At 43.1% G+C, this 10,950-nt stretch overlaps 1 pseudogene; it reads right to left on the bottom strand.

Moving 5' to 3' along the window:
• Positions 1 to 4,687: 4,687 nt before the first annotated feature.
• Positions 4,688 to 10,307, bottom strand: LOC112251810 (annotated as a pseudogene).
• Positions 10,308 to 10,950: the final 643 nt, after the last annotated feature.

Raw genomic sequence — 10,950 nt, 5'->3', positions numbered from 1 at the left:
TGGCAGCTCTGGCTGCTCCATGCAGACTGACAGCTCTGGCTGCTCCATGCAGACTGACATCTGGCTGCTCCATGCAGACTGACAGCTCTGGCTGCTCCATGCAGACTGACAGCTCAGGCTGCTCCATGCAGACTGACAGCTCCTTGCAGACTGACAGCTCTGGCTGCTCCATGCAGACTGACATCTCTGGCTGCTCCATGCAGACTGACATCTCTGGCTGCTCCATGCAGACTGACATCTCTGGCTGCTCCATGCAGACTGACAGCTCTGGCTGCTCCATGCAGACTGACAGCTCTGGCTGCTCCATGCAGACTGACAGCTCTGGCTGCTCCATGCAGCCTGGCAGCTCTGGCTGCTCCATGCAGGCTGGCAGCTCTGGCTGCGCTGAACAGGCAGGAGACTCCAGCAGCGCTGTAGAGGAGGAAGGCTCTGACAGCGCTGAACAGGCGGGAGACTCCGGCAGCGCAGGAGAGGCGAGGCGCACTGTAGGCCTGATGCGTGGTGCTGGTACTGGTGGTACTGGACCGAGGACACGCACAGGAAGCCTGGTGCAGGGAGCTGCTACCGGAGGGCTGGGGTGTGGAGGTGGTACTGGATAGACCGGACCGTGCAGGCGCACTGGAGCTCTTGAGCACCGAGCCTGCCCAACCTTACCTGGCTCGATGCCCACTCTAGCCCGGCCGATACGAGGAGCTGGAATATACCGCACCGGGCTATGCACCCGCACTGGGGACACCATGCGCACCACTGCATAACACGGTGCCTGCCCGGTCTCTCTAGCCCCCCGGTAAGCACAGGGAGTTTGCGCAGGTCTCCTACCTGGCGTAGCCATACTCCCTGTGAGCCCCCCCCCCCAAGAAATTTTTGGGGTTGACTCCCGGGCCTCCTTGCCAACCGTGTTCCCTCGTATCGCCGGCTCCTCACTCCGGCTGCCTCTGCTCTCCTAAGTGCCTCCACCTGTTCCCATGGAAGGCGATCCCTTCCCGCCAGGATCTCCTCCCATGTGTAGCAACCCTTGCCATCCAATATATCGTCCCATGTCCAATCCTCATTGCGCCGCTGTTGCTGCCTTTGTTGCTACTCCTGCGGCTCCTGCCTGTTGACACGCTGCTTGGTCCGTTTGTGGTGGGTGATTCTGTTACGGTTTTCTAGGTGTGAAGGAGAGTCGGACCAAAATGCAGCGTGTAGATTGCGATCCATGTTTAATGACAAACACACTAAACACAAACACTACAAAACAATAAACGTAACGAAAACCGAAACAGCCTATACTTGTGTAAACTAACACAGAACAAGGACATCAGGACACTAAGGACAATCACCCACGACAAACTCATAGAATATGGCTGCCTAAATATGGTTCCCAATCAGAGACAACGATAAACACCTGCCTCTGATTGAAAACCACTCCAGACAGCCATAGACTTTGCTAGATAACCCCACTAGCTACAATCCCAATACACACACACCAAAACCCCAAGACAAAACACACCACAATACAAAAACCCCATGCCACACCCTGGCCTGACCCAATACATGAAGAAAAACACAAAATACTTAGACCAGGGCGTGACAGAGAAAGACAATAGTTGAACAGTTTTGAACAAATTAATTGATTCAAAAATGAAGGAAAAGCAAGAGAGAGTGTAATTCTTTCCCCCTTTCAGTTTCACTTACTTAGCTAGCAAATGCAGCTAGCTAGTTCAGCCTACTCAAACAGAGGAATGCTATGTTAGCTAGCTGACTATATCCAACACAACAGTGGTACTCTTCCAAGTCAAGGTAAGTGTTTGGTTTGACTAATTTATTGCCACCAGGGCCTGTCGGTGTAACTGCTAAACTGCTTACTGACTATACACTATAACATTACTGCATGATTGTAGCGGGTTTACTAACGCGTTAGTTCAATTAGCTATGTTGACTATGACGTTACTTTAGTCAATATGGTGACAACATTGTAGCCTGTGTGTGGTCGGTTATGATATGGTTTGGCTTGGAAAGGTCCACAAATGAAGGAAGTCCACAAATGAAGGAATACAACTTGGCTTCTATGAAAGTGAACTGTTTCCACATGATCAGGGGTGTATTCATTGAGCCGATTCTTTGAAAACCATGTCTTAAACGGAAGCAAACGGAACAAAACGGGGAAAAACATACCTGACTTTGGCCAATAGAAACTTGTTTGCAACTGTTGGACTAATGATTACACACTAGATCAGCTAGATGAAGGCAAGAGTGTGCAAACCTACTACGTTGTAAATGTTCATTCATAAGCATAGGGAAAATTCAAGTCTCATGTAGTAGCCTAAACCTATCGATGTTACGTTGAATAGGGTAAATGGAATATGAATGACTGTCATCCAATGTGCTGTAATAGAAATAAGGCCATGCGCATTAACATTTTTTTTGTCCTCCCTCTTCATAAACTGCACCGGCCGCTAGAGAGACATGTTTTTACCTTCCTACTGACGCCCACCCATCCAACCTCCTTCCGTTTTTGCCTTAAGAAACCTTCTGTCTTATGTAACCATACCAAATGTAACATATAATACTAATTTTAGTGTCCCGGTTATACATTTACTATGTTATGTCTAGTCTATGAGAGCATGCACATCTCCAGCATCTTAAATGCCGCTAGAGACATGCTTTTACCTAACCCCCACTGTGAATGGAACAATGGAGTGCTAGGTGGAATTTCATTTTAATTTGAACATAGCCCATTGATTGGCACAATGCCCACTCCTCACACTATGATGTCTCCCCCTACCTCAATCTCTTTGCTTAGAATGCAATATTGCCATTGTGGGACCCAGAGAATGAGTTGACAGTGTACAATCAAGGTTACTGCTGTCAAAAGGTTCATGACTATTATGACTTTATAAGACCCCGACGTGACCCAGTGTTTTCAGATAACATTTGTTAAGTGAATTAAGTGGTTAAAATATTACGTTCTTTGATGAACTGAGATGGAGAAAAGCTTACCTTTGTCATCACTAGAAGACATATTACTCTCATAAAATCTCATTTTCAATCTATTTGTACTATTAAGGTTAGACAAGTGTAGCGTGAAGTAAATATAAATGTCATAACTGTGGAGGACAGAGGGAAAATTATACTAAAATAATTGGGTAGACTATCTAGTTTTTTCACTATATTTATAATTGGCCACAAAGTACTTTAAAAAAAACTGTGTGCAGAGCTAGTGTTGTACTGCCCTCCAGTGGAAAGTATCAAAAGTGCATGTTTTCAGTTGAGCTCGCCACTGGGTCATATTACACTGAACAAAAATATAAACGCAACATGCAACAATTTCAAAGATTTTACTGAGTTACAGTTCATATAAGGAAATCAGTCAATTAAAATTAATTCATTAGGTCCTAATCTATGGATTTCACATGACTGAGAATACAGTTGGGGCTCCCGAGTGGCGCCGCAATCTAAGGCACTGCATCTCAGTGCAAGAGGCGTCACTACGGAACCTGGTTCAATTCCAGGCTGTATCACAACCGGCCGTGATTGGGAGTCACATAGGGCAGTGCACAATTGGCCCAGCGTCGTCCGGGTTAGGCTGTCATTGTAAATAAGAATTTGTTCTTAACTGACTTGCCTAGTTTAAAGGTAAAATAAAAATACCTTTAAAAAAAAGTAGGGGTGTAGATCAGAAAACCAGTCAGTATCTGGTGTGACCACCATTTGCCACATGCAGCATGAGAAATCTACTTCATATAGTGTTGATTGTGGCCTGTGGAATGATGTCCCACTCCTCATTCAGCATTCAATGAGCAAAGTTGCTGGATATTGGTGGGAACACGGGGTCAAACATGAAACATGAAGTGATGGCAGCAAATGAATGGCACAGGATAGGTCATCAAGGTCTCTCTTGATCATCAATAAAATGCAATTGTGTTCTTTATCCGTAGCATGTGCCTGACCATTCCATAACCCCACCACGAGACACTGTTGACAACATTTACATCAGCAAACTGCTCACCCACATGACACGATACACGCCCGGTACAGTTGAAACCAGAATTCATCCATGAAGAGCACACTTCTCCAGCTTGCCAGGGGCCATCGAAGGTGAGCATTTGCTCAGTGATGTTGGTTACGACACCAAACTGCAGTCAGGTCAAAACCCTGGTGAGGACGACGAGCAAGCAGATGAACTTCCCTAAGAGTTTGTGCAGAAATTCTTTATGTTGTGAAAACACACAATTTCATCAGCTGTCCAGGTGGCTGGTCTCAGACGATCCCGTAGGTGAAGAAGTCAGACGTGGAGGTCCTGGGCTAGCATGGTAACATGTGGTCTGCGGTTGTATGTACAGCCAAATTCCCCAAATCAACATTGAAGGCGGTTTATGGTAGAGAAATTAACATTCAATTATTTTGCAAAAGCTCTGGTGGACATTCCTGCAGTCAGCAAACCAATTGCACACTTCCTCAAAACTTGAGACATCTGTGGCATTGTGTTGTGTGACAAAACTGCACATTTTAGAGGGGCCTTTTATTGTTCCCAGCACAAGATGCACCTTTGTAATGATCATGCTGTTAAATCAGCTTCATGATATGCCACACCTGTCCGGTGAATGGATTATCTTGGAAAAGGAGAAATGCTCACTAACAGGGATGCAAACAATACATTTGAGAGAAATAAGCTTTTTGTGCATATGGAACATTTCTGGGATCTTTTATTTCAGCTCATGAAACAAGACCAACACTTCACATGTTGCGTTTATACATCTGTATTTCATAAAATCATCAGGTAAAAACATGCAAATGGTCATGTGAAATTAAATGTTTTCAAATGTAGGATTAATAGCACACTGCATACATAAAATGTGATTCTAATAAAAGGAGTGCACTTAAGGCAAAAATAAATACACGAAAAGACATGACCACCACAGAGTAAACAGTGCATAACATGATTAGAGTTAAAGGGATCAGTTTAAGACATTAGTACATTTAAGAGCGATAGATTTGACAGACTAAAGAGCTGTGCCTGTGAATTAGTGAGTAATCCCTTGTAACAAGATGAACTAAAAACATGTCTAACTGATGTGCAGTATATTGATTGAAGACGTTGAAGTTAAGCTGTAAATAAGCCACTTTGGCTGTTGACATGAAAGTTGTGCTCTTTGCAAGGATGCTGTGTCCAGTTATTAAATCATGCAATTTTACTTAAATTAGCTTACCAATATGCCATTGGGTCTAAGTTAGTCTCAACACTGAAGTGAGATACAAGAAATGTAACAGTAAGATCTATACAAAGCTATAGACCCTTTTCTGCATTTGCAAACAATGCCGCACGAGTGCGATGCACGCAAGTTCGTGGAAGACCAAGTAGGAACGTCAGCAAAAAATGTCTCTCTATTTACATGTAGTTTATGAGTGCATTTCACACTACTTTTGTATTATCATTGGATTAAGGCTCATATGAATGTCCTGCTTAATATGTTGTGTCATCGCAAATCAACTGTATTTTACTTTAAAAAAGCACTTCAACCAGTAAAATGGCTCTTTGGCTAGCTTTTGCTACAACTGGAATCAATGAGCGTTAGCATTCTAGCTAACAAACTGCTGCATCCAAAATTATTTTGCAAAGATCACAACCAAATATAATCATAGCCACTGTTTAAGCAAGAATCAGAACATAATTGTAAGGGTATGAGAACACAAGTTATTTTGTTTAGAAGTAATAAAAACAAAGCTAGGCTGTTGAATGGGCACAGACAGCGATGGCTTTCTTTCTGCCGCCAAGAGTTGCGCGCATCTGTGCATTACATCAGTGTGTCATGTACTGAAAAGGGGTCTATAGAACAGCATTAGCACACATTCTTCATATCTGGTTCGAAGTTGGATTTACACAAAATAACCACATTAATACTTAAACCAAACAAATCAGGCTTGGAAATTTTGGCCAAATTTCACAGCCAATTTATTGAAAAGGATTCATATTGAAATTTCAGTCATTGAATGACATCTTCCAATCTACTACCAGCAAATAGAATTTAAAAAATGCTCAATATATCTAATTTGTGAGTTTCCCGATACTTAATACAGAGTTTACTGTACTTAGTTAAAGGTAGACTATATCTGCGGTGCTGCTCCTAACAACGTTATTTCACGGCGTCTACCATTTAATTGAAGCTAAAAGCTGAATTCACTTTTTCGGCTTGAAGCATTTCTCCTCAAACTGAGCTATTTGGCTGAAGATATCTAGATTAGTTGACAGCTCTTTACTTCCTCCTGCAGATCCCTTACCATTCAGGGAGGCATCAGTGGAATACCTGTTATCCCTACCATCAGACCTTCGGGTGGCCTTATTTTTCTCATCTCCTTGTTCTGTGCTACCATACCTCCCACTATCTGATCGTCTGTAACTGGATATGTGGGACTGTGACGCAAGGTTGTTGGCGTACCGGTCAGATTTGCAGGAATGCTCTGAGCTGGCAGATGAAGACATTCTTCTGTGTTTGGCTTTCTCCAATGAGCTGAGAACTTCTTGTGGGATACTTTGATCCTCCTGGCCCTGGTTCTTCCAATGCCCCCCGGAGGCTTCCCTCTCATTCACTTCCTCATCACTGGTCTTGTCATCATGGATACCTTTCCCCTTGCTGCTCTCAGCACGCTGAGGAGAGCTGTCAACAGTGTCATCGTCAAACCTACCTCTGCTGTTGTCCGGAGCATCTGTGGACACAAATGATAAAGAGTGATGCGAGCGGTGCCTGCCTTTGCTGTGAGGACTGAAGAGCATAGTCAGCCCATCTGCCCCCTCAAACAGCCTGACCAAGCTACATTTCTGATCCAGGAAGGAGGTGGTGGGTGTTGGGTGGGGCAGGGTACCATTCCTCAGACACACTCCTGTTGTCCCTGGATGAAACCCTCCGTTTGCGTTTCTCCCCTCGAGATGACCGTCTGTGTTTGCTCTTCTTTTTCTTTGACTTCCTGCACCATGAGGAGGAGGAGTGGTCGGACAAAGAGGTGGAAGACAATGATGCTGATGAAAAGGAAGATATATTCCATTTCTTTTTCATTCTAGAGGGAGTTATAGCACAGAAACTATGTAGCTACAAAATCAAAATTAGATATTGGTGAATTAAACAATGATTAATATTTAGCCAAATTAAATTACATGTGTGCTTTTATTTTACAAGGCAACCAATGAGCTGACAGTTTACCTTCCGGATGTTGGATTGGTATGGATTTACCTTTTTTCTTCTTTTAAGATCTTACACAATTTTTCTGCACTCGTCTCCACATTCTTAGCTTTTTCCACTTCCTTTGCTGCTGCCTCTTCTCCCAGTTTGAGGGATTTCTTTAAAGCAGTCAGTTTTCATAGTAAAATTACACCATATTTCATGAATTCAAACACGGGAGCAAACCAGGAATGTGAAAAACAGCACATACAGACAAATTTACCAAGGCATGATCCAGAAATCATAATTACAGGTAGAGAACAATGTTTACATTTACCGCATTGAGATCAGGTCCAGTGTACCAACCATTTTCATTCCAGTTGTAAGGTTGTTTGTTCCACCAATAGACACGCGACAATCAAGGCAGTCGGGTAGAGTCAAAGGGCAGGGTCCCAGATTGCAGACACGCACATAACAAAACACTTCATCAGTATTACAAGGCTCCCCGTGTGTTATGCCAAAAACACAAAAATGACTGAACATTTAACTGGCCCCTTTTCAAATGGTCATGTTCAAATATGTCAAGTAAACAGATAAAGTATCAGTTAAATGAGGGTGTTAAAACAGTCAGAAACAGACTTTCCAATCAAAGCATAGCTCCTTAAATGGGAAACAAGTGGAATAGTTGGCATAACCCATGGAATATACCAGCTAACCTGGATAAGTAGCTCTATTTTTCTCAATGCTTCCTTGGCATCCGGGAAGGAGGTTAAGGCCAGAGCTTTTCTGTAGAGGCCCTCAGCTATAATTAACTTTTCTTCCTCCTCCAGTCTAACAGAAAGAAACAAGTATTTTAGAGGAGTGGTTGTCACTTAAACACAGGATAATAAAGGACGAGGGAAACATTCCTACTTACTGGCCAGCTCGCTCCACCAGGGTCTGGCATAGGTATTTCTTAGCATTTCTGTGGGTTGGGCAGCTTTCCAATGCCAGCTCAAAGTCTGTTATTGCCTTCAGCAAACTCCCTTTGTTGGCATACCTGGGAGAAGTCAACTGGCAGGTTTATATTAACTGCATGTAGGACAACTACATTTTATGTTAGAATTAAAAACATTTTTTTTAAACTGTGTTTAAACAGAAATAACTAACAAGAGTGTAGGCTGGGACTGCTGACTACTACTGTAACGGTTCTCTTTAGTTGAAGGAGAGGCGGACCAAAATGCAGTGTGATGATGATGATTCATGTTTGTTTAATGAAGAAAAAACTATACATGAATAAACTAACAAAAACAATAAACGTGAGAACTCAAAACAGCCCTATCTGGTGCAGGTACAAAGACAGGAACAATCACCCACAAAACCCAACACCAAACAGGCTACCTAAATATGGTTCCCAATCAGAGACAATGACGAACACCTGCCTCTGATTGAGAACCATATCAGGCCAAACATAGAACTAGACAAACTAGACAATAAACATAGAATGCCCAACCAGATCACACCCTGACCAACCAAAACATAGAAACATACAAAGCAAACTATGGTCAGGGTGTGACAACTACGCCACAACATTATCAATAAAATCAGATGGATACTCACAGTGCACCACGTGCCACAAAGGCTTCCACGTTGTTAGTGTCAATATTTAAGGCCTTATTATATTCCTTCATTGCTTCGACGTGGCGACCAGACTTGAAGTGGTCCACACCAACCCTCACACTGTCACCCAGACATAACGTATATTGACAAAAACAAAGCACGATCAGGAGCAATTCATGCATTCTGTAAATAGGTTAGCACAGATCTAGTCACCGGCTCCTCTGTTTTTCTCCAATATGCAATGGGAGTTAAAATGTCAGGCATACCATTTAAGAGCCCAGGACGCAGACTGCTTCTTTTTGGATAATTGTGGCAAAGTCCTCCTCAAGGAAATGTTTGCTGTAAAGGAGAGTCCCAAAATACAGTCAAGTGCTGATAAAAGGGGTATCATTTCCTGGCAAGCGTGTCTGCTGAAGAGTGACAAAACAACACATTTGTCTTCTCACCTCTGTAGTCCTCTCATGAGTGAGGGAGGCTGTGTGTCACTGATCCCAATCTTCCCCAGGAGATACTCCACACTAGATGGGTTGGAGTATCCAATAGTATCCTCTAAAACCCTCTCATACATTTCAGTGTTGTCGTTGGCAACGCTCACACTGCGACTGGGTAAAACAGTACAATGAGCAAAGACAGCCTGAGTTCAAGCTGAACTATTTTTACCATATGTTTTCTGCCAACTAGAATATGTCCGTCTTACCTGTATTGAAGTGGAAGATCATCTCTACTAAACACTCCGAGCTTTAGGCTCATCAGGTTTGGGGCGCGGGAGGTGGGCTGAAGTGAAATAGTTATCTTCTCATGGTATCGGTCAATATCCTTCACTCCAGCTAGGGCACAGCACATGGTATATGGGTCAGTTTGTTGACTTATCACAAAACTGCATTGTGAGCATGTTTACATTTTCAACACAGTTCGCTAGTGCAGTGTGCATTCACCTCTTATTAAATAGCAGATCATCATGATAGCTATTGGAAGGTACATCTCTAAGGGGGCACAGGGCCTGAGGAGAGAAAGAAAGCAGAGAAAGAGGTTAACATGCGCTCCTATTTCTTCAATAAAAAACACTGACCACCAGGCCAAAGCCACAAGCCTTACCGTGAGCTCCAGATCCTCTATGTCTCTCTCTAGTCCACCTGCCATGCAGATCAGTGTTACAAAGAAGCCAAAATCCCTGATGGAGTTGATCCTGCTTATCACAATATCCCCTCGCTCCATGTACAACAGATTCCTCCGCTCCTCAAATGACACCGCCATGAACTGCTCCAGAGGGGGCATGATGGCATAGGGCTCTAGGAAAAGGATATTAGGCCAAACTCAGTACAATATGTTAATTTACCTGTGTATTTGACAGTAACAACTACCTTCCCCTTCCTCCAACACATCCTCCACTGTTGCACTGGATTTCCATGATGGTGCAAATAGAATGTCTGCTTTTCTAGCAATAAACTGCTCCACTAAAGCATTGTCCTCCCCTCCATATTTTCTGCAAAACATGGAACATGGATAACATGGATGGGTAAACAGGCTTTGTCCATGGTGAGACAAAGTCTTCCTCAGTAAATCTCTTTCCATTTTCAGTTATTGTCATCAGAATTCCACCTGATTAGCTAGTATGAACAACATCCTGTAACAGAAGAAAAACATGGCATAACAGCTTACTACAGTAGCAGCTAGCCCAATAATGGACTAAAGGAGCCTAGCATTACTCCATATAGTCCAAAGGACCAGACATGTTCTGTTTAAATAAAAGGTGAGATGGCTCTAGATGCCAAAACAGCCAAATCAGGGATGGAGTCACACTTTCCCCCTAGCAAACACAACAGATTAAACAAATTGCATTCTCAACTGAAAATCATGTTGATTATGTAGGTGTATTAGGTGTATTAGCTGAGGCTGGGCCAAAAGTGTGACACCAATCAGGCCCTCGAGGACTGGAGTTGTCCATCCCTGCGCCAAACGTGAATTGATTCTCAATTGTGGTACGGTTCAGAAACATACACCGCTATACTTTCATATCGCATCAAAATAAACCACTCAGTATTCCGTCTGGGTAAACAAGCGCTGTAACATGGAAATATGGACTTGTGTGGGAACCCTAACCTATAAAAGGTGTGTATCAATTTAACTTTATTTTTGAAAATTATTTCTCACTGATATGAAATAAGGTCCTTGTGCTTCCAAAACCATGCCGTATGCAAGTGATGCATGTCAATGT

Source organism: Oncorhynchus tshawytscha, linkage group LG05 (genome assembly GCF_018296145.1).
Source record: "Oncorhynchus tshawytscha isolate Ot180627B linkage group LG05, Otsh_v2.0, whole genome shotgun sequence".
Lineage (NCBI taxonomy): Eukaryota > Metazoa > Chordata > Actinopteri > Salmoniformes > Salmonidae > Oncorhynchus > Oncorhynchus tshawytscha.
This window is presented reverse-complemented; position numbering and strand designations above follow the sequence as displayed.